The sequence below is a fragment of the Xenopus tropicalis genome, chromosome 5 (assembly GCF_000004195.4).
Source record: "Xenopus tropicalis strain Nigerian chromosome 5, UCB_Xtro_10.0, whole genome shotgun sequence".
Classification (NCBI taxonomy): Eukaryota; Metazoa; Chordata; class Amphibia; order Anura; family Pipidae; genus Xenopus; species Xenopus tropicalis.
In genome coordinates, this window is record NC_030681.2 from 130,759,121 (window position 1) to 130,784,324 (window position 25,204).

Genomic DNA, 25,204 nt, shown 5'->3' on the forward strand with positions numbered 1-25,204 from the left:
TGCTGGCTCGCACACTAGGCAAGTTTAGAGAAGATTTTGAACAACTGAAGATAATTTTATTAGTCAGTGGAGCTTTGTCTCTTTTCCCTGAACAGTTATCTGTAGTGTGTTCTTGCACACAGCTATGATTCCTTTCTCTCTATACAGTAACTCATTGTCCATTAATGCTCTAGCGACAAAATGGCCACCTCTGCATTATGCCATGCTAATAACCGATTGGATACTATGGGCTATTAGACAGTTTATTTGAACATCGCTGTGGAACATATTGGTTAAAGCAAGTCAGTTATAATAATAGAGATCGTGAACAATGTTGTATATTTTTGGGGGAAAAAAAGCATCACAAAAGGTAAAGTTTGCACGAGGATGCATTTTCAATGAATGTTGAATTTTATAGCTGGACTCTGGGTTTACACTACAGGCAGCTATAGGTGGGCTAATCAGATATAATCTCCAACTGATAGGCCCATGGACAGGGAATACGAGGGGCCAACATGGTATGGCTGTCTTTCTGTAGCAGCCAACATAGTACATTGTAAGATTACATTTTTAAACCGGCCTGATTCCCAAACTAACCAATATCCATAGTACATAGTATCTAGATTGTAAGCTCTATGGGGCAGGGACCTCCATCCTCTTGTCTCTTTTACTCTTAACTTATTGCAACTGTACCTTGTATTTATTTGTCTTTATACTTTTATATATCTATTACTATTTAATAACCCTGTTTGTATTAATCTATTCTACTGTACAATGCCACATACACATTTATTTATAAATAAAGATATACATACATACATGGATATTGGTTGGGATCAGCAGGTAGCCATATACATGTTTTGTATAGTATTATTTGTACATGTATGGAGGATCATAGTTCTCTTGATGTCCGTGGTTCTGTGGCCACTGTTGACAGTCACTTATTATGGTTACCTAGTTTAATTTGCTCACCTAATGCAGATGGCCGACATGGCAGGTAGCCCATCTTGGCAAGCATTTCTGAATGATTGTGTTTTGGTACTGTTTTATAATGTTAGTAATATATGTAATTACTTTTTGGTAGCAGTTTTGTTACAATAAAGTTGTTGCCCTTTACATCCCAACCTGGTGCTCCATCTTCTATTTGTTTTATGGAGGAAAAAAGGAGAGGCCTTGGAGGAGTCCAGTTAATGTTCTATACAGCCTGTATGCTGACAATGCCATAGTCAAGCCCCGTATTATGGCAATTTCCTAGGTGTAGTGTTCTTTACACTAATTTACCTGTGGTATGAAGGTGAACATTGTTGTTCTTTGGACTCATCAAATCCAAGTCACTTATGGCATTTTCAGCACCACAGGAGGTGTACAGGGTGAAGGGTAGTGGTATTTTTGGAAAGGACCATCTTTCCAAAATAATAAAAAAAAAATGTGGGCCCCCCAGGGTAATACATAGTTACATAGGGTTGAAAAAAGACCATCAAGTTCAACCCTTTCAAGTAAACCCAGCACACACAAACCTATACTGACCTATCTATCCACTCACATACAGACCCACACTGACCTATCTATCCACTCACATACAGACCCATACTGACCTATCGATCCACTCACATACAGACCCATACTGACCTATCCATGCAATCACATACAGACCCATACTGACCTATCTATCCACTCACATACAGACCCACACTGACCTATCTATACACTCACATACAGACCCATACTGACCTATCTATACACTCACATACAGACCCATACTGACCTATCTATCCACTCACATACAGACCCATACTGACCTATCTATACACTCACAAACAGACCCATACTGACCTATCCACTCACATACAGACCCACACTGACCTATCTATACACTCACATACAGACCCATACTGACCTATCTATACACTCACATACAGACCCATACTGACCTACCTATCCACTCACATACAGACCCATACTGACCTATCTATCCACTCACATACAGACCCACACTGACCTATCTATCCACTCACATACAGACCCACACTGACCTATCTATCCACTCACATACAGACCCACACTGACCTATCTATCCACTCACATACAGACCCATACTGACCTATCTATCCACTCACATACAGACCCACACTGACCTATCTATACACTCACATACAGACCCATACTGACCTATCTATCCACTCACATACAGACCCACACTGACCTATCTATACACTCACATACAAACCCATACTGACATATCTATCCACTCACATACAGACCCATACTGACCTATCTATACTAACTGTAGATATTAGTATCACAATAGCCTTGGATACTATGCTTGTTCCAGAACTCATCCAAGGCCCTCTTAAGGGCATTAACAGAATCTGCCATCACATCACTAGGAAGGGCATTCCACAACCTCACTGCCCTCACCGTGAAAAACCCCCTACATTGCTTCAAATGAAAGATCCATTCCTCTAATCTAAGGGGGGGGGGGGGGGGTCTGGTGCACTAATTGTTTCTATGGGAAAAAACACCCCCTATCTGCCTATAATCCCCTGTAATGTACTTGTACAGAGTAATCATGTCCCCTCGCAAGCGCCTTCTTTCCAGAGAAAACAACCCCAACCCTGACAGTCTAACCTCATAGTTTAACCCTTCCATCCATACCAGTTTAGTTGCAGTCTCTGCACTCTCTCCAGCTCATTAATATCCCTCTTAAGGACTGGAGCCCAAAACTGCCCCCCATACTCAAGGTGAGGCCTTACCAGGGACCTATAAAGAGGCAAAATTATGTTTCCATCCCTTGAGTCAATGCCCTTTTTTATACAAGACAGCACTTTATTTGCTTTAGTAGCCACAGAATGAAACTCAATTAAGAATCCCCCCAAAACACTACCATTTAGTGTATAACTTGCATTTATATTATGTCTACCAACGTACATAACTTTGCACTTTTCAACATTGAACCTTATATTCCATTTTGCTGCCCAGTTTTCCAATTTTATCAAATCGCTCTGCAAAGAATGGAAATAGAAATAGAGGTGGGGGAACCATAAAAATGCATGGAACCTTCACAAACAAGGCAAAGATTAATTTAACCATGTTTTGAGGTATTTGTGTGGGATGTATTAATATTTACATTTGCCACAGCCACTTTGCTGTCAAGGATGCCAAAAGATTTTCTGGTATGTAGCAACCCCAATGAATTAGAACATTGTCAGAGATGCATTCTCATAATATTTTTCTTATTCTTTGAGGTGGATTATTTGACCTTCCGCAGCTCCCTAGTGTGGAATTTAAGCTATCCATTTACTAGTGTAAGTGGAACCCTGGTAGTTGGATATGATAGAGATGTGGCAATGGGATTTATTGGTATATGATGGTGTGCATAGATAATGTGTTTTCCCTTCCTCACTCACAAGGCACAGCCAATTGTATTTATTTCTCATTTACTTTTATTGCACAGATTACTTTAATTGTGAGCCTGCGCAGTGCACAACAGTTAATGGCAAACTCATTGAACCTGGTCAAAGACATCTGTTTCATTACTTGGTAATCACAGCAGAAATAATTATACGATTTGCCTGGAATTACTTAGCAGTTGCTGAACAGGACGGGATGTGCTTACCTAAAAGATGGCAGAGGCTTACTTGTCCGGGGAGACTTGATTTTACAACTGAGCAAGCTTTTAATTACATGCTTGTTTCTTGTTTGTTTCTTCTTCCAACAATACAAATGGAGGGCTGATAAATAAAAAATTTTATGGTTAGTGCTTACTAGTCATTTTGCCGTACGAGTGCTGTAATATTATAAATCCTATCTCAGACCCATATATGTCACTTTCATAGATCCCTGTACTATTCTAGGGACATAGTTGACTTAGGTCTTAGGGGATAGTGATTGGTTGCTGTAACTCCACATTTCACCTATGAAAATGATGCATTTTAGTAGGAGTTTGACATTAGAATGTTTAAAGAAAAACTATATCCCTGAACAATGTAAGTTTCTATAAAAATATATTGCATAAACAAGCTCATTTGTAAAACCCTGAATTATAAGTAAACCATTTTCATAAATAAATATACTTTTTAAGTAGTATGTGCTATTGGGTAATCCTAAATAGAATATTGCCATTTTAAGTACTAAGGGCCGCCCCCTCGGATCAAGATTCACAGTGCACACTAACAAAACAAGGGCACACATACATGTTAGGGTACATCAGCCAATTAATGGATAAAGTTTTGTATTTTACTCCCACACTACTTCCTGTTACAGTTAGAGCTGCACTATTTCCTGTCAGGTGATCTCTGAGGGAGCGCATAAACCATAAAATGGCGGCTCAAGGGAAAAGATGTAAAAGGGTAATATTTATTGTAACATATATTTCTGTTTGGTAAGATTCTTTAATGGGTCACTTAATTTAATCTGTTGCTTAGATTTTCATTCTGGGGGTATAGTTTTCCTTGAGGATAGGTTACTATTCTTTTTAATGATTACTCTTGTTTTTGTAATTCTTTGAATCTCTTAAATGGTAGCCAATCATGTCAGATCCTTTTATTAGTATTAACTTCTCTGTATTGCTGTATAGGGAAGAAATCTATTCATCTTATTTTCTCTTACAAGAAAAGAGCCTGTGCATTGGGGGCCCTGGTTGCTGTGTAATCAGAAGAAAACCAGTGCATAAAGTTCTGATGTGCCCATGGAGCGTCTCTTGTTAAATGTTGCCACCTATACCATTTCCTTAGACATAGAGACAATAAAGGTGACATTATGTTAATCAGTTCAAAATACTGAGGTCTTCCTATACCTGAGACATGCTGTGTTTAAATAAAATCGTAACTTGGAATTTATTCTACATTTTCTGGCCACTAGACACCAGTGTTTCGCTACTTACTATATTGTATGGAAATTGCTCTGACGAGGAATAGTATGACAGCTCTAATCCATGAATGAAAATAATAAGCAAACCAGTCTTCTTGTCCTAAGCAAGCATGTCAGCACCAAGGTCATGTAAGCCCTATTTACCAACAGAGAATACATTAATATAGGCTAAGTATCCTCAAGGTGGAGAGCGTTAATAAGGTGCTTTCAGCCAGGCATTTATCAGCCATCAGTCTCTCCTGGAATTGCTTATCAGAGCAGTTATCTCACACCTGAGCTTCCCAACATTTCCCATTTAAACAATAGCGAAACACAGTTATTTCTGACTATTCCCCGGCTTGCTTCACATGCAATTGAATTAAACTACCAAGTCCCTTTTAGCAAACGCCCATCCAGATTAAAACACAGTAGGAAACTAACTGGTTCATGGTAGGAATTCTCAAGGGACACAAATCTTATTAAACACACTGCACTAACATAACATTTCCAGGTATCAAATAAATAGGGTTATTGATGTTAGCTGGAGAAAACATATCTTGTTTTTGAACTCTGATTTTAAAGTATTTGCCGAGTACAAAGGAAAATGTTTCCATCTATAAAGGAAGTTAATACTTGGAGATGGTCTGCATAAATATATATACAGTTATAGGACCCCTTATCTGGAAACCCATTATCCAGAAAGTTCTGAATTACAGAAAGCCCGTCTCCCATAGACTCCATTTTAATCAAATAATTCAGAATTTTCAAACTGATTTCCTTTTTCTCTGTAGTAATAAAACAGTATCTTGTAATTGATCCCAACTAATATATTAAATGCAAAACAATCTTATTGGATGCAAAACAATCTTATTGGGTTTACTAAATGTTTTATTGATTTTTTAGTAGACTTAAGGTATGGAGATCCAAATTACAGAAAGACCCCTTATCCAGAATATACTTGGTCCCGAGCATTCTGGATAACAGGTCCTATACCTATAGTAATAGAACTATTCCCTAGTCTAGTAGGGATAGTGGTGATTTTTAGGGATGTACTGAATCCAGGATTAGTGATGGGCGAAAAGTTTTGCCAGGCATGGATTCGTGGCGAATTTCCGCGTTTCGCCATTGGCGGATTGTTTCGCGAAACAGATGAAAAATTTTGCCGCAGAAAAATTTGCCGCACGTCCAAAAATTATAGCCGCGGGCGACGAAATAATAGCCGCGTGACAAAACAATAGCCGCGGGCGACGAAACAATAGCCGTGCGACAAAATAATAGCCGTGGGCAACGAAACAATAGCCGCGCAACAAAATAATAGCCGCGGGCGACGAAACAATAGCTGCGCAACAAAATAATAGCCGCGGGCAACAAAACAATAGCCACGCAACAAAATAAAAGCCACGGGCGACATTTTTTTTTTGTCGCACAACATTTTCGCTGTTTCGCAAATTTTTCGCTGTTTCGCGGATCTTTTGAAAAATTCGCTAATTTTTCGGTGAAGCGAAACGGAGCAGATTCGCTCATCACTATCCAGGATTCAGTCAAGACTTGGCCTTTTTCAGCAGGATACGGATCCACGTCCCTAGCAGAACCGAATCTAAATCTTTAAAATCATACGACTTTTCGTCACATAAACACAGAAGTTTAACATTTTTAACCACGCAGGCAGCACGCAGTTCTCTTTAACCCTTATTTAGCCTAATTTGTGTCTGCGAATTAGGATTCGGATTTGGTTCGGTATTCTGCCAAATCTTTCACAAAGAATTCAGGGTTTGTCTGAATCCAAAAATAGTGGATTCAGTGCATCCCTAGTGAATCTGAATGTACTTAGGGACTAATGTATTAAAATGTGAAAATAGAAATATATTGGTATGAAAAGATTTTTATTTTTCGCATTTGTTTTATTGTGAAAACAACAAAAAGATAATCCTTTAGTAAGTTTGCCAAAAAAAAATCACGCTTGCCATAGACATAGTTGTAAAAAGGAAAAAGAGAAGAAAACATATTTGATTCCAAAGTTTTCAAAAATAGTAACAGTAATAGTAACTCAAATTTTTATGTAAAAATGTATATAAAGGTTTATGAAATAATGGTAAATGAACCACTTATTGTTGAAGGGTGCAAACACAGTAATTATCATGGTGTCATTCCACTACGATTTTGGGTTTGATTGTGATACAGGGTTCCCTTTTTATGGACAGAAAAAGAAAACCCAGACATTTTTGGGTTGATTCACTAAGGTGTGATAAAACGAGCGCTATTTATAGCATGTGTTAAAAATGTTGTCGCGTCTTGTTTTTCGCATCTTAATGCACGATTCACTAAGAGGATTCTTGCGTTAATTTAGACGCGATGCTGTTTGTATTATTTAAGTCATGAAGACTATTTTTGTGCGGTATTTGACGCAACGCGCGCTAATTAACGCAGCGCGCTAATTAATACATGTACGCTACTTATCACACACGCCATACACACTATTACGTTCGTAAAACTACTTTTTTTTCAAATGCCCATTTCCCTGCAAACTGGAGGCTGCATCACTCTGGGGCCAACACAGACTTGAATAAATCCCACTGCAAAGTCCTTATTGTGTTGCCAAAAGCTCATTAACTGTACTTTTCTAGAATTACCGCCTGCCCCAAGTAGGGGTTAATTTTCGCACAGACTAATGCGATATTTAGCCGCGTCTAAGTGTTTGTGAATCATGCGTTAGTATTATTTCTGCGTGAGAATTAACACAATGCGGTAAAATTAGCGCTTTCGGTTGCGCGCTATTTAACGCACACGATATGCGACTTAACGCATGGGATAATACTTTAGCGAATCACACATTTTTTTCACGTCTATTTTAATGCAAAAAAGCATGCGATAACGCTTATCGCACCTTAGTGAATCAACCCTATAATGTTGGGTTTGGGGGCACATGACCCAGACTTTCAGCATAGGGGAGCAGATTCACACTGGAAACAATAGGCAGGCACTTGTCTGGACCATGATTAAGTGCCAGCAGGAGGCACGAAACGTGTAAAGCTAGTACACTATTAGTGAGGAGCGAATATGTCCCATTATGCTTTGCTGAAAAATTCACGAAATGACAGGAAAATTTGCAAAATGGCAAAAAATCCTTAAAACACAACTACTTTGCCGCAATTTTTTTGACATCTGTTGAAATTTTTCAATGCAAATTTTCTCATAAGTTTTGCTAAACAATTTTGAGATTTTTGAGATGAAGGAAATTCACTGCGAATCCATGCCTGAAGAAAAAATTTGCTCATCGCTATACATCATATAAACTGCTTCCAGGCTACTACTTTGTAGCAGTCCAGACAAATGCCTGCCTATTGTTTCCAGTGTGAATCTACTCTTTGTATGGATTTTTTCTAGGGGCACGGTTACATTCTCTGCAAAGTGCATGGCTGTATGCCAATAAGGATGTGGAGGGGCCTAATTGATAAACAACATTTTTGGGGCACCTAAAATAATTTTGCTACAAATACCAGTAGCTTTGGGTACTCTTCTGCTTCTTCTATTTGGGCTACCTATCCAAAGTATAATACAAGGGTTAAGTAGTAACATCCTTTTACTCCTCACTCCGGACCCCAGGTACATTTATCCATGATATTCTTATGCCCATTATGAAATGTGCTCCTTAGCAGTAGGAAGTCTGATTCTTTTAATTATGGGAAGCAAATTTCCAAGTCATTAAGAGGTGTTAATTGGGTATTGTTCGTGGGCAGAAGATTGCAAATATGAGCTCACTGCACTATGAATGAATTTGATGTATATTTATCAAGAAGGTTCCTTAAATGTTTCATTGTCAGTTATTAATTGTCATCACTTGCCAAGTTCTGGTGATGTTAAATTCTTCTGGGAGGAAACCAGCCTTCCAGCCATTGCAGCGCTGATTCTGTCGGGAAGGCCAAGCTGATCCATGAATGACCCTAGGGGTTTGCCGTGTAAATGATCTTCCAGATCATCAGCCATTTATCAAAGACTCCTGTATGTCTTCACGTGCAATGATGGCACTTATAATTGACTCATCACTCATCAGAATGTTACAGGCTGCAAAGCAAACACAACTGTTCAGCAACACCATGAGAGGTATTGGCACTGCTCGTCCAGCACTAAATGTATTTATTGATGGATGGGCTCTATCTGTTCTTTCAGACGGAATTGTTGACTTTGCACAAAAGAAAGTCTGGGTCTGGGATTCCGGCGATCCCTTTACGTCTTTCTGTCAGGTCATTCATTCATTTTGTTTTCTATGTTGCTTGCCTGAGATTCCCAGTTTCCTGTACAAATTGCATCTTTCATATTTAATATATAATTTGAAGGCCAACCCAACACATATGAAAGTTAAATTAATAAATTAACAAAAAAAACCCTTTGAGATTAAAATATAATTTATCTTCCAGTCAAAAACAACAGCTTTAACCTATTATTAACTTTTTTTGGCCTCAGTGGGAAGTTAAACCCCAACAGTTGTAGGAATTTGCTTTTAAGTTATTGCTTATCAGGAACAGTTTAGTTAAATAGAAGGATAAAGACTTATTGACCGCACCATTGGAGGAGGCTTAGTAAATAATATGTTATGTTTTCATAAACAAGTCCACTTTGCTTGATGCCGGTGATATGCTCATGTGTGCTGATGTCTCTTCCTTCTCTTAGCTACTTCAGCTCTACTCTTCCTCCTTTATGCAGTTTTTCAACTTCTCTTTTATATTTCTCTAACTTCACTTCTTCCTGCTTGGAATACTTCTTATTGGTATAGCGTGAGATAAGGTTTACAAGTATGTACATGGAATCTTTGTAAAGTCTTATATATTACATCTGTATAAATAAAGAAAGTCTCTTAGTGCAAATTTAGAATAGCCTAAAACATACTAGAAAAATTGCTCTGTTAATTCCAGTTCTATATTAACGCATAAGCTTCATTTCTTGTATTGTTGCTATGAAAACTGCAACGGTTTCTGGTGTTGGATTGATTTACAGGTGGCGATATGGCTTTAGGGTGTCTAAGGCCTGTTATGCCCCAGACTGATCAATCATGTGAGCCATGGGCTACTGGCATTGGACAGGTTATTAAGACTCTTAATATTTTACTGGAGACATAACCTATTTTTGTAATGCTCCTAAATTCATAGAATTGCTTTCCCAAGCACTTTTGTAATTAATTTCCCCCCATGCTTTTGAAAATTCAGGCAGATGCAATTCATATCTTGTACTACAAAATACTTCTACATGTGCCACATTAAATACCCATACAGTTCTTATGTTAAGATGTATTAAAAGCCATCCTAAAGTGGCTAAAAGAGTATCCTAAAAGATACTGCATGCTATGCCATATATTACCCAATCACAACCATTTTTCCAGTGTAATTATAGCATCATGAGCAAAGATAAGATAGCTTTTGGGAATACACTGGCTACATCTCTAATTCAGGGAAACATGTGATTAATACATGACACCAGTTTATGCCCCATTTCAACTAGGGTATTGAATACCCTTTGATACTGTGGCTGAATTGTATGCACCAACCCTATGGGGCAGATTTATCAAAACTCGAGTTTGTGAAAAAAAATATGGATGTGAAATAAAATAACACAAAACTGGTGCGACTTACTTCTCGAACGCTAGCTTATTTAAGAAAAAAAGCAATAAAATATTCCAACACGAGTTTTGTCTTAGAATAAAAGTTGCTCACAGGGAGAATCACATTGTACCATTCATTTTCAATTCCAATTCATGGTTCTTCAGAATATTCTGGAATATATTCACAAGCACCTTTTTCACCGCATTTTTTCTTGAACTGTGAAAAAAACCCGAACTCGAACTTTAATAAATCAATCTCTATTATCAAGTTTTTGTATTCATACCTAATGCTCATGTTTTAATTCCTACTGCTCTATAGCATCAAAGCAAACATGGCCATTAATGTCTTTATACTGTATGAAGAATATGGGGAAAAATGCTTATAATTAACTAAATGACGAAGCAATGACTAATATTTATAAAAATGATACAGGTACGGGATCTGTTATCCAGAATCCTTAGGAAAAGGGGTTTTTTTTCTGTAATTTGAAGCACCATACTTTAAGCCTGCTAAAAATCATTTAAATGTTAAATAAACCCAATAGGATTGTTTTGGCTCCAATAAGGATCAATTACATCTTAGTTGGGATTAAGTACAAGGTACTGTTTTATTATTACAGAGAAAAGGGAAAACATTTTTAAAAATGTGAATTATTTGATTAAAATGGAGTCTATGGCAGATGGCCTTCCTTTTATTTAGAGCTTTCTGGATAACAAGTTTCCTGATAATGAATTCCATACCTATATAGGCAAAAATAATATTATAAAAACATTTTTTTGTTACAATGCAAACTTAGAAAGCCAAATAGTTTAGTAGTTTCACCCAAACTATTGCTCAGTGCTGGGGAGCCCATCAACAAGCTGCTTTGCTACATCTTGCAGTTTCACCTGGACTTCCATCCGTGTGTTTTGCAGTAGAGTTGTGAAGTGACTGCACAACTTATTCCCTTAAGGTTCACTGACTTGTCTACCCATTGGCCATATGTCTTTTTAAATTGTACAAAATGCAAGTGGTTTATGAGACAATCGTTCTTATACACTCTTCCCCATTTGTGAACACCTATAGACCAAAACTTGTTGTAACAGGCAGTCAAGGGGAGATTGTCAGACACCACCAATATATGGCCAAGCGGTGAAGCTATGCATCTCTTCTAAAAAACACAGGACTACATTTTTGTAATCATGAAAAGAAACTAGAAATCTGTAATGGCAAGCCTGTAATAGCACTCCCTGTGTTATTTGGAGCTATGTAAACCAGAGCCCACCTTCTATTTAATTAGGATGTGAAGATTGGAAAATGCATTAATCAAATGCTTAGATTCAGTGTCTATGAAGTCTATAGTCACATAGATTAAAAAGTAACTAGTGGAACTAAGGCAATAAAGCATGAAAAGCTCATTTCCCCAGTTTCTGCTCAATGAGTGAGGGATTTTACCTGCTCCCCTATTCCATTCCTTCTCTCCCCCCCATCCCCCTTGTTTGGGAGCGGTGACTGGAGAAATTGGATAACAAGATCAGAAAATTTAATTACAGTTTCTCATGCTGCCGCCCGATAAATTGGATGTCACAGCTTTCTTGTTCACATTTTTTCCAAATAGGCCATGTACAGATGTACACAGCAGCTTGAGGGTCTGATTTACATGAAAACGTGACCTTCCTTGAAATCCTTCCATTCACTTTAATTTGATCTCCTGCCCGCTCAAGAAATGGCGCTTCCTCCAGTTCAGGCTTTATACAATTCATTCCTTGTGCTTTCCTGCAAGTGCCAACTTTATCTGCCCAACACATAAATGTCTTAATTCTGCTGTCTGCACTGTTACCTAGAATGCACAAATCCCTGTGCTTATTACATACATTGCAGGACTTTTCAAGTAATTTCAGCAGAACTGTGGCCTTGCTCCGAGCTGTGCCGCCACAATGCCGCTCGAAGCGGCAAGATGGATACATTAGCAAATATGTGGGAATATAAGAGTGTGTTTGCATGCAAGTACCTTAATAAATAAAGAAATATGTCCTCTCAGTTAGTGCTGCGTAAATCTGTCCCGTTTTGCTTCGCCATTAAATTCGCGAAACAGCATGAAAATTCGCAAAAAGGCAAAAACTTCACAAAACGCATTTGTTGCATGATTTGTCGTCTTCGTCTTTTTTTGGTCACCGCAGCTGTTTTTTTTGTCACTTGTGCTTTTTTTTACGTGCCCGTGCCCTTTTTGACGCGACCGCGCCCAATTTGATGTACAACTAAATGTTTTGCCACGCACCGCATTTTTCCACGCCGGATTTTCATGGAAGTTTCGCGTAACAATTTGCCAGTGACGAAATGCGGAAATTCACAGAGAATCCATGCCTGGCAAAAAAATTTGCTCATCACTACTCTCCATTGCATACATTTTAGATCACCTGTACTTGCAAACAATCCCTACAGTAACCAATCAGAAAGGGTCGTATTGGGCCGCTGGTCCAGATCTGATCCCCGCAGGGCTCTCCATCCTCCGGTCCCCCTCCCCGACACGCTGCAGGCAAGTTTAATTAAAGTGCTTCGGGGGAGGGGCTTGGAGGGGGGCCCCTGCGGGAGGTGTGTGAAGGCCGCAACGGGGACATTGGGGGGCGCAGAGGCCCCTGAGGCAGAAGTGAGTCCTGCATCCCCCAGTCGGACCCTGCCATCAGACATTTGTTTTCAAAGGGTTGACCAGTAAATACTCAGAATACTATAAGCTTTATTGGATTTATTGGTAAGGGTTAATAGTGTAAACTTTGGAAATGTTATTACAGTTAGCCTTTTTTTAAACAATTGTTAGATATTCTTATTTATTGTACTGGGATGTTCACCCAGCTGATACTGATCTACAGCTACCTGTATCCCACAGCCACAGGGGTCTCAGCTATGGTTATACTCATGGCTTCTCTGATCCTTATTCACTTATTGTAAAGGTTTGGTATATATGTTAGGACCCAAATCATGCAAGTATAAACGGCATCTAATGGGGTTTAATATGTGCAAAAATATAATGATATACCTCTTTCAGTTTTTATACGGTATAAAGGAGATGGAGTGTTCACCTAACGATTCCAGGCATGTTAATAAGTCTTATTAATTGTACAGGTATGGGACCCCTAATCTGGAAATCCATTATCCAGAAAGCTCTAAACTATGCAAAGGCCATCTCACATAGAGTATATTTTAACTAATAATCATAATTTTACAAAATGATTTCCTTTTTCTCTGTAAAAATAAAACAAAACCTTGTACTTGATCCCAACTAAGCAGCATGGATCCATATTGGTGGCAGTGTATAAATGATTCCAAGCATACTGAAGGTATGGAGATCTAAATGACAGAAATATCTCTTATCCAGAAAACCCCAGGTCCCAAGCATTTCGGATACTATTTTCTATACATGTATTGCATTCCTGTGGCAAGCAACTGTTGCCAAATGCACAAACTGATACTGTAAAAATGTTATTGCTTTGCTGTTTGAAGATGTTTATTACTATTCTTCACTTTATTGTATTCCACATCGGTTCTGTCATAACACAAGAATCTCATCCTTTTCCTGAACAAGATGTTTTCATTGCTCGAAGCAATCTAAACCCAAGTGTCAAAAAAAAACTATTTCCAGTCTACGTGTTCCATCCAGTAGTCACTTTTGAATTTAAGTCTGGCTCACACTATGTCTTCATTGCTTCCTTAGGTGGGAGGGGGAGGTATTTGGTTCTCCCCTGGTACCCACTTGTGAATAAAGGAGATGAGCTGATAGATATAATGTTTAATGCAGAAATGAGACGCACAAGGAAAATAATTAGGTCAAAACATAACTGGATGCCGCATGTTATTTTTAATATGCTTCAAATCTATGCATTTTAACAAGCTCTCAAACTGCATTACCAACTTAAAAGTAATATAGCCCAAGGTACACTTAGGGGTCTGGAAAAATATATAAACCTACTCTATGCTTGCCTAATGCTGGTAATGAATGTAAGGGCTTTAGCTTAGGCTAGAAAGGCAGATCTGGCAATTGTTTTTGACAATTATGCTTTTACACTGGAAAAAAAAATTCCTTGCAGCAAATACATTGGCCAGGTATTTTGATTACAAGGTTTCTTGACCAATCATGTTGCTGTTGCAAATGCGAAACTGAATATTGTGAAGTCCAACTCATTGTGCCCACAGTTCCTAAAGAGAGTGTAGGTTGGGGCAGCGCTAGTGGGGTTGGGAGGAGCCGGTACCGGTGAAAGGGGTTAGTCACTTAGGGTTCTTGCAAAACCTAGATGTACATGTTATCTGCAATTTAAGGGTCTTGTCCCAGCTGCAGTTTTACCTGTATTATACATAAAAGCCATGAATATCCTGTAAATTATATACTTAGAAATGGAGCTTAGTGATGTCATCAGTTATAATTGGTGCTTAGTGATGTCATTTCCATCACATGACTCACAGACTTGTGCATTATAATAAATAATGTACCCCCTGTTGAAAAATATGAGGATCTTAGAAGTCATCACATGGACACCATGCCTCCAGATATGTCACAGTGCCTGGACACAAGAGCAATACCTTACACTGGTCACTTGTAAGTGGACAGTTTTAGAGTGAAGACACACAGAGCTACTTTGTAGCAGCTACTTGTCACGGCTACTAAACGCCAGAAAATACCCTGCCATAGACAATACTGGGAATTGCTTCTACTAAATTATCAATTAATGATTGCATTGTCTATTTTAGTAGCTGTGACAAGTTTTTGCTACTAGTAGCTCGGTGTGTCTTTACCCTTAGACTGCTTATGCCAGACTTTCGGCTCAACAACTCTCTCCAAAAGTGTGTGAGTCAGGAATGTGTGGTTTAACTGACTATACAGAAAGTGTGTAGACATTTTTTACATGACCAACCGCAACTTTTTTTGACACAACTGCAACTTTTTTCCTCACTCAGCGAATTTTTGTCAGGGCAAATTTTTCACACCCATTTCATGGAAAAATTTGCCAAGGGCGAAATTTTTCAGTGAATCCATGCCTGGGGAAAAATTTCACGCATCAATATTTATGGCCACATTTATCAAAATTGAGTTTGTGAAAAAAAACAGATGTGAAAAAAATAACCACGACAAAAAAAATTTGCACAAATAAGAATAAAAATTCTTATGTCCATTTTTTTATAAGGGGCAATAGCACCTCTTTAAATGAATTGTATTCCCACATGAAATGCTGCTTAACCAGTTGGTGGGCCTCAAACTTTCCTGGTTTATAAACCTCAGATCTGGCTTCCTTAACTAGTGAATGGCATCATGGGAGGTCTTTACAAAAGACGCATCCAGGCCCATGTTAAAGTCATACTCTAACCTGAGAAACAGAAAAACCAAGCATAGCACCAATTCAGTAGTCACATTTATTTCATACACTCAAAGATAAGAACTTTCAACCACCTTCTTAAGGAAATACAACAAATTGATAATTGGATCAATGTATACAAAATATGCAGTAGAAACCAGAAAGAAGCAAACACCCATCTAACCTGATATCTACCTGGTCATGGTCAGCCAAGTGGGAAAATTTGCCTCTACCTGGTCAAAATATAATATTGCACAATGGATGATAATCATACAAATGAAACAAATGCATTATCACTCCTCATTTTCTTCTTGCCTCTTTAATTGCAAATAAAATATCCATATGATATGGCTGTTTATATCAGACATTATTGCTGATAACATGTAGCCTTTATCATGGGCATGAAACCATTCTTGACTGGCAAGCTAGTTAGTCAAGAGTTACTCAGCCCAGCCTATTGAGAGGGAGCCCCTTCCTTTGGCTATGCTTTTATGCTTTCTTTATATCAGCAATATCAGCAGTACAGAGAAATACGAGCACTGGATTCTCACTAATCCTTATGAGATTTTCCATGGGGATTTGGCAAACTATTGTTTGATAACATGGAGTTGATAAACTATTCAGAGGGTCCCCTGGATATCAGATATTGATATTTATTCAGTGTTGCCTGCACCCTGTGCTTGTTTGTAAACACGTCTCCCTGTACTGACATTGCATTTTTAAAGTGTGAACATTTGAATGTAAGTATTTGCTCCACCCTTGGTCTTCTGCTTCCACACAATGTAGTTTGCAGTTCAGTATCTTTGCCTTTGAGCTGAATCTGCCTATTAATAGTGATGAGCAAATTTTTCGCCAGGCATGGATTTGCAGCGAAATTCCTATTTCCCCATTGGCGAATTGTTTAGTAAAACTTCTGCGGTCATGTAAAAAAAAAAAATGCAGTTGGGTCAAAAAAGGCAATAGTCGCATCAAAAAAGTCAGATGCTTCCAAAAACTCACAACTGCACATTTTGCAAATTTTTTCAGCGTTTGGCGGATTTTTTTCACAGATTCGCTTATCATTAGCTATTAATCACTACAGGTGAGCAAAAGAACCCTGAAAAAGTAAGTAGGAGCAGATAAAGAGAAAAGAACAGAACTAGGGAAAGGTTACATGTAAGAAAACCAGGACAACAAAAAAATAACTTTTTTAGAAAGGAATTTTCAAGATTCATAAAATGTAAAAACCTCAAGAATTCGAATTGAAACATTTTTTCTCCTTTTCTCTTTTTTATAAACATTAATAGTGTAAAATATAAATAAAGTTCACTTTTTTATTTTTAAAAGAGTTATGGGTCTGTAATTTATTGTGAGCGCCAACTCATTGCGGTTAATTATTAGTTGGTATAAGGATTAGGTGGAGGAAGGCAGCTCAAGGACCCTAACCATTTGGTTTAAAGGTATCTAGCACTGATATATATATATATAAATTTTTTTTTTGTTTATATTATCTTGAAGGTTTATAACACTATACATTGGTTTCACAATAAGACATGGACAGAGTTAATCACGAATTGAAAAATTTGGCAGCTAATTCCTGGCAATGCTATAAAAGTCAGGTACAGTGGAAGGTATACTTTCAATTTATTCTGGTTTTGTCAAATTTGTAAAAATGAATGGATTAATACGATTTTCAGAGAATTAAGGTTTTTGATGCCTGTGTTTTTGTAAATATGGTAGCAACTGAGAAATGAAACTTCCAAAAAAACTTGATCAAGTTCATTAGTAATTTTTTTGTCATTGAAGTTCAAAATTTTGATGTTGGAATCCAAAAAATGTACCTTCCTATTTTGTGGTTAAAATAAATGGCAAATTAGTTTGAAATAAAAATGTTTATATCCTGGAAAACTGGAAATTTATTTTAAAGTAATGTAATCCCTGTTTTGGCAGTAAGTTCTAAAGTAACTTTTACAAGTTTTCAGTAGTTCCCTGTACTTATTTTGTATATTTTTTTATGTGTTGTCCTATTGTACTTCTCTCCAGCCTGCAATTCGAATTGCTGATTTTCTGAGGCTCATTTTTTATTGTTATACAGTATCTATTGCTTATTTTTCTGTTAGAGCGTTTTTCTGTTGATCTAATGTGTCATTTAAACCACAAAGTAAGTCCTAGCAATTAGATAACCACTTAAATTCTAAAGTGAGAGCTAGGGAACAAAAATGTAATTCTTTAGAAACCACAAATTTGAAAAATGAGACCAATTGCAGATTGTTTTGGAATATCTCTGCTTCCATCATGCTAAAAGCCAATTCAACTGGGAGTTATAGATCTGTTCATAATCATGCCTGCTTTTGTGAGGCTCCATTTATCAGTCCAGAGTTCAGGGCTGCAGTTAGAGAAGAGATGCCACGGGTGAAGCAGGAATCCTAGGGCCTCATTCTCATTGGAAATACTGTGTAGATGTAGGAATAGATGGGGAACTTGCTTATTTGATTTAGTGCTTATGAGTAACATTGGATTTTGTATGGTCTTTGCAGAGTGACCTTTCATTTCATATACAGACAGGGTGTGGGTTATTAGAACTGCCCTATGGCAGTAAATTGCAGTAATTAGAGGCTGCCGCAAGACTGCACTTTATTATTTACAATCAAAAATACTAAAAATAGAAATATGATAAAATTGCACATCAAAGGGTCCCTGGTTACACGCTATGCTTCTTCTTTATGTGTAGAGAATTGAATACTCGGTTCATAGATTGCTGGTAAGGCATTGGTAGGTAAGGCAGTAACTGGAACATGCAATGTTTAATCTATGACTCCTCGTATGTAGCCTGAGACTGATACATGAGCTGCAGTGTAATGAAAAGCTTCCAATAGAAAACTAGAATATAAAGTCTGATTAATGACTACACCAAACCTGTAAAAGTAGATTTTAATTCAAATAGTACCCAAACCTTCATTTTTTATGATTCAAGGTAAAACATATTGTCATCCCCTACTGATATTATTAACAGAAGGTTCCCATGTAACAGATTCTAAAACAGTGTGTTTTCAGTGTGTCACAGATCCCACATTGTGTCAGGTTGATTTGATTGTTATTGTGCCTAGGCAAAGTCTTTCTATAATTGTAAAAGTTGGGGTTAGATTTCCATATGCTGTATTACCTACTCTACAATGGTGTTAACCAGTACCTGCTTGTTGCCTGTTTTTTTATCCATATAATACACTGCTAAGTGATTCCATCAGTTATAATCAGTGCTCAGTTATGTAATTTGTCACATGACTCACTGAAACATGTGTATTATTATAAATACTATACATTATAGTCATACAGTAAAATAAGAGGATACTAGCCTCAGAATTGTACCTGTATAAAAGCACTCTGTATTCTCATACCGTTATATGACGTTGGAACTCCTCGGGGACATTTAGGGGCATCCGCCATTGACTTCTACATCATCTCAGCTGGTGAATTGTCGGATTCGGATTTTTAGGCGTTTCGGTGCATAGTAACTTTTAACATTAAAAAATCTGAATCAGAAAAAAAAAATCTGATCGTTAGTATATGGCCCCCTTGATATCCTTATATTTTACATTAGGGGGTACATTATTCCCTTTACTATACACCAGATCCAATAATATCCTGTAGATGATATCCTTATAAACGCTACTTAGTGATGTAATCAGTTATACTCAGTGCTTAGTGATGTAATTTGTGTTATATGACCAGAATCGGATTGGGATGCCAGGGGCCCAAGAGAAAACTTTAGACTAAAGAGCTACTCTTTAAAAAAAATAGTTAATGCAGTTGGCCAAATGGTTAGTGTAAGGCACACTGACACCTGGACCCATTGGGAGTTTTCCTGGTATCCCTGATTGGCCAGTCCAACACTGTGCTTGACACACTGAAACATGTGTATTATAATAAAGAAAGAACCCCCTGTTCTAAAATATGAGGATATTAGAAGTCCCCTCAGAGTAACATAACCTGTATAAAAGCACTCAGCCTACTGACCGGCCCCTTTATACACTTATGGAACTCCTTGGTGGCTTGAAATATCCTTTATATAGGGGCAGATTTTTAAAAATTATTATTTATATTTATCAATGGGTGAAAGTTAGCGTTAACTATTTGAATATATAATTTCCTGTATATTCTTTTTTTATCTTTTTGATTAAAATTTAAATTAGAGCTCACCTCAAAAAAAAAATCACCCACTCTAGAGTCCACCCATTAATAAATACACTTCTAAAAAACAATAGGAATGACTACAGAGCGGGTGGATTTTTCTGTGATAAACTCTAATCTCGCATTTTGATAAATCTGTCCCTTAATATTGTAATGCAGGCTGGATTTTGCCAAGTGGGGCAAACCACTGTGCATCAGAAGTTGTGTATGTATATGTTTTTATTATGTTTTATTATTTTTTTGTGTGTGTGTGCAGATACATTCAATTTTTTTAAATGTTTTTCCTAATAACAGTGGTGTAGAACAGGGCTGCCCAATGGGAGGCCCTCCAAATTACTTTAATGTAATAGGACTCCATAGAATTCAATGTATGACATCATAATTGTAATATTATCTAGTCCGTAAACTTGCTGTCTAAGAAATGAATGGCCCTTTATGTGTAGCACGTTGCACTGATGTAGAATAAACAGCAGCGACACCTTTACTGATTTACATGGGAGAGAAGAATGGCAGCTGCCTAGAGCCACTCTATAACATTGCCTGAAACAGCTGCATTGATATTGGATTATAGGGGGTCTTATGGGTCTAATGGTGCTAAGACACAAAGGAATTTAACATTTGATCCCTTATGGCCCATACATGGATCACTTGCACCTATAGCATTGGCAAGATGAAAACTGCGCCACAGGTAGCAAATTTTTATCAGGACAAAGCACAAATCTTCACAAACATAGGACAGCTTTTGTTCTTTGCACACATTGTCAATGAACCCTTCTTTCTCTTCCCTGCGGGACTGAAGGTTTATTTACCCTTTATTCATACAGCCCCCTTTGGATTCCAAGTTCCTGGAAGGCGGTTGCAGATTAGGGCATGGGCAGAGTTAGGCCCAGTTGGTGAGATAAGTGTCAGGATTGCTTTGTAATAACAAGATATAATCAGAATAGCTAGTGAGCAGCTTGATGCTCCAATGAGGAAAGTAGGAGTAGTAATCCTAGATATACCAGTTGCAGAGTATACAGATAGAGGTAGATGTGTTCTCCGCCTTTGCTTATGATTGGACACATCCAATTTGACTTAATCCATACAATGATATTGACCCCGGATAGGTAAATGCTTCTGGGAAGCTTTGTATGTGAGTAACTGCTGAGTAACTGTACTGTGTTTATCTGTGAATTTCCTTCAAATGATTCTTCTTTAAATAAAGAGTTATCATTTGTTTTACGAATCACTGGTGCCCAACAGATTTAATCAACACCTTTCCTCTACTAAGTCCATGAGGGCCCCTTCTCAAAGATTAACAGTTTCATGTTTATTGATTTGTAGGTTGAGAAAAGAGTTTTCTGGAGCACCTTCATCTAACTATAGGCGTACACCATTCTCCAGGTCTGTTGGCTTGCAGTATGCCCTACAGAGAATGGATTTTCCATATCCAAACAAAAGGGCATAGTACTTGGCATTTATTTCCATAAAAGATAAAGCAGCCAAACAATTTTCATAAATAAGGTCCCTTGAGAACCTCACAGAGAGGCATTGCTTTATTATGTATTTACATTTATCTAACTTGCTTGTAAATCAAAGTTGTAAATACATTAAAAATGATTTCCACTTTGATAAATGTGCCCCGAACAATTTAAGCGATTGCAATGCAACTTGAGAAGACGATAGAAACACACAGTCAACTCCAATGCTTCTGCGCAAAAAGCGTAAGTAATTTAATGTACGTGCTGGGATCTCACATACTGTAAATAACATGACTTTTGTGCAGAGCATTGGAGTGGACTGTGCCTTTGTTTCTATCTGACTATGAAGGTTTTCATTTATCCAGGTCATATTATATCTAGTATAAGTAAATCTAGAGCAAATGGGCTTGCTGAGTAATCGTTGAAGATGTTTCAATACTCATCTGAGCAACTATCTGTATGGGTACAGGAAGTCTTCGGCACAAACTCTTCCACTAAGAGTTACAATGCATCATTGTGATTGGATTAGTGGAAGAGTTCACATGCTGAGGACTTCCCTTACCAGTTAGTTGAACTGAAGAAGCTGTTTGGATGCGTAATGAAACATCTTCACTGATTACTTACCAAGTCCAGTTGCTCTAGATTTACTTATATTGGATATCTGTTTCTATCATTTGTTGCAAAGTAGATGGGATAATTTTCACAGCTGAACATACAGTGTGCCTGTACTATTTATTTTTGATATATTTAATAAGAAAGGAGTTTGATAAACCTGTGGAATGCATCTCTAACAACTTGCTTCTGTCTTTCTACAGAATAAACCATATTCAGCCATTATCACTTACTGTATAAGTGGTGCGGACCGAAGTGGCGGTAGTGTCAATGGGCTTCGTTCTGAAGTCAGGGGAGGCAACAAGGACTGAGCAGCACTGTTAGCAACTATACAGAAGTACAAAGTGCACATTTTGTACAAGTACCTTTAACGAATGTGGATTTTAAGCACACTTGCCTAGAGCCCCCTCACTGTTGCACCCTAGGTAGGTCCTCTTCTGCCTACACCTAGTTCTGACTGGGCAGTTTTGGTCTACTGTGGCCACCTTTTCATATTATGGTGACTGCATAGACTACTACATAGGTGTCAGAATTAGGGGTGCCAGGGGGACCATGGGCACCACTCAGAATATTTATTCCCACTTCCAGTTTTTAATGTGGGCTGGCTGGACGCACCAAAACCTACCCCCTGCCACCCCCCAGCACAATAATCATCTTCCGTCCCTGGTTCGCGAATGCAAATGACGCAATTTAAAAATGTACCTGTGATACACCCACAGCATGCAGCTTATTTTAGTGGCACTGGGGACTGTCCTGTTCCAAGGAATCTGCTCCATTTATACACATTTTAACACCAGACCCAAAGCTGATCCCAAGCATATTGATCTTTCAAGGCCTTCATGAATGTTTAATATCTCACACACGGCTGGGGCGCATTACTAGTACTGCACAAGAGAATCATGCATTTATTTATATGTGAACTGCAGCATTGATTTGGGCAGCCACTTAATTACAAGTCATGTGACCTGTAACAATAATTGCAGGCAGCTTAGTTTCTCCATTCCATTTATTTTGCCTCCCTGAAAGTGCGTTTATAAATCAGCTCTCTGGTATTAATTCTTGTGGTGGCAAAGAAGATATATCCTGCGCATTATCTTGCACAAGATCCTATCACCAAAGATATTACAACTAGATTTGATTTGTTATTATGAAAATCATTTTTTTAAATCAGCGTCTAAACGCCAAGACTTATTGCAGCAAATAAATACACGCCATTGTGCCGATTATCCACAGCCGGGTGCTGCGCACGCTGAATATTGCGTGAATTCTCCTGGGGATAAAGAAAGCGATACCAGTCCAGAATCAGACAGCTTATTTTTCTTTGTAATTTTAACTCAGTTCTTTATATGTTTTATAGGTTTTCATTTCTTTTTACAAAGTTAATAAAAGTTCTGTGTTTTAATGGGGAGTCTCCACCTGCCGTATCGTTATGAAACGAGAGCCCGCTGCAGGCTTGTTTCGCTGCTAAATGTGGAGAAATGAGCCTTCTTCCTCTCCTCCGCAAATCCAACATGTTTTTGTCATTAATCACCATGGAGCCCTATAGCAATTCTTCACTATATATACAAAACAGTTATTTTTATGTAATAACTAACATCACAATTGCATAGATATGAAAGAGAAACTGTTCTTTATTATATAAATCCACTCAAATGTAGTGGAGATTTAAATAATCTAATACTTTTTGTATAGGATAGGATGGAAGTTTTGAGATTAATGGGTAGCTGACAGAGCTAGCACACACCTCATGGGTGTATTCCATAGAAAACGGAATTGTTGAAGGGAGGAAGCTGGTAGCATGTTAGGTTGTGGGTTAAGTTTTGGCAGTTATGTGGCTATTAGCATTGTAGAGTTAGTCCAAACCAAACCTTGTTAAAGAGCCACGCAAAACATAGAAACCCCTAATATACCTATCACTGTAATCAGTTCCTTCAAAAAGCATAAATAAATACCATTTTTATATGCTGAAATCCAGCTGAAAAGCAGATATTTTCCCCACTACATCATTTGAAAGCCTGGCAGGGGAGGAGGGACTAAAACATTGATGTTACAAACTGTAACAACTTCTCCACAGCTTACAGACAGCATGCAGGAACTACATAACCCTCAATGCATTAGACTGTGATATTCCTTTCCTTATTGACATCACATTTGCAGGGAATTGTGGGATCTGGAGGATGCAGGCTAAATTCAGGACCGTCGACTACTGCCAGATCAGCAGGAGAACAGGGGCCAGGCTAAGGGAACTGTTCCAAACCATATTATTATATTAAAATCATGAAAAGGATGCATTTTATTTTAATTGATTTATTTATTTAATTGATGTATATTGCAAAGTTGTTTGAAGTTATGTTTACTTTTCACAAACCTTAACTGTGTTTGGGTGAAGTTTCCCTTCAAGAGTTATGCGTTAGTTATGCAAACTATCACCTCATGTTTGGCTACACTTATACTGATCATATACATTACGGCTAATATCAATTAGATTTGAACGGTCACCTATAGTAAAACAACAAAAGCAAAAAGCAAAAGATCTGATTGGTTGCTATGAGCAACATCAACAGTGATGTTTGTCTCCAGTGTTAAAGGAGAAGGAAAGGCTAATAAAGAGTTAACCTTAAGCTGCAGGCATACCTTCAGTTCTCTCAATAGTGCCCTTAAGTCTCCCCATATATCTCCCATTCAGATGATCAAAAGCCTCATAGGAAAAAAAAACCCTGAGCTCTCTAAAGAAAATTCCCATAATGCCTCACTCCTGCACCAAGACCAAGGTACATGCTCAGTTTATAAGACTATAAGGAAGTTTCCTGCTGATTGGCGCAGATCCCACATTCCTAAGGGGGGGAGGGAGTTCTTAGCATTCTTGAGGGAGGGGGGAGCAGGAGAGGGGAGAGAGGAGAGAGCTGCGAGTCTCTGGCACAGGAAAACAAACAGACAACAAATTCTGTTTCTTTTGACAGAGAACTCAGTGCTGCGTTTCTGTGAGTATTTATGGCTGTACATAGACCTTTCTGATAATGCTTACTTGGTTTTTACCTTTCCTTCTCCTTTAATAAATACACCCCAGAGTGCTCAGCAACACTGCTATGGAGAACTTACAGGGAAAACTTGCCTTGATCTGAGATAAGCTCCTTAATTGTATTTGAACCAACTTATTTGCACCTATATGTAGATATATAAAAAAACCTTTTGGCACTTTCATAGCAGTAACTAGAGTGCTGTA

General features: G+C 37.9%; 1 long non-coding RNA gene across 2 annotated transcripts in view; it reads right to left on the reverse strand.

Moving 5' to 3' along the window:
* LOC105948528 overlaps positions 1-25,204 on the reverse strand; it is a 146,673-nt gene that overhangs the window by 108,039 nt on the left and 13,430 nt on the right. For both annotated transcript variants that reach the window (XR_004222781.1, XR_001171950.3), the window contains exons 2-3: positions 19,117-19,251; positions 3,596-3,710 (exon numbers count right to left, since the gene is read on the reverse strand). This is a non-coding gene — a long non-coding RNA (uncharacterized LOC105948528). The remainder of the gene's footprint in view (positions 1-3,595; positions 3,711-19,116; positions 19,252-25,204) is intronic.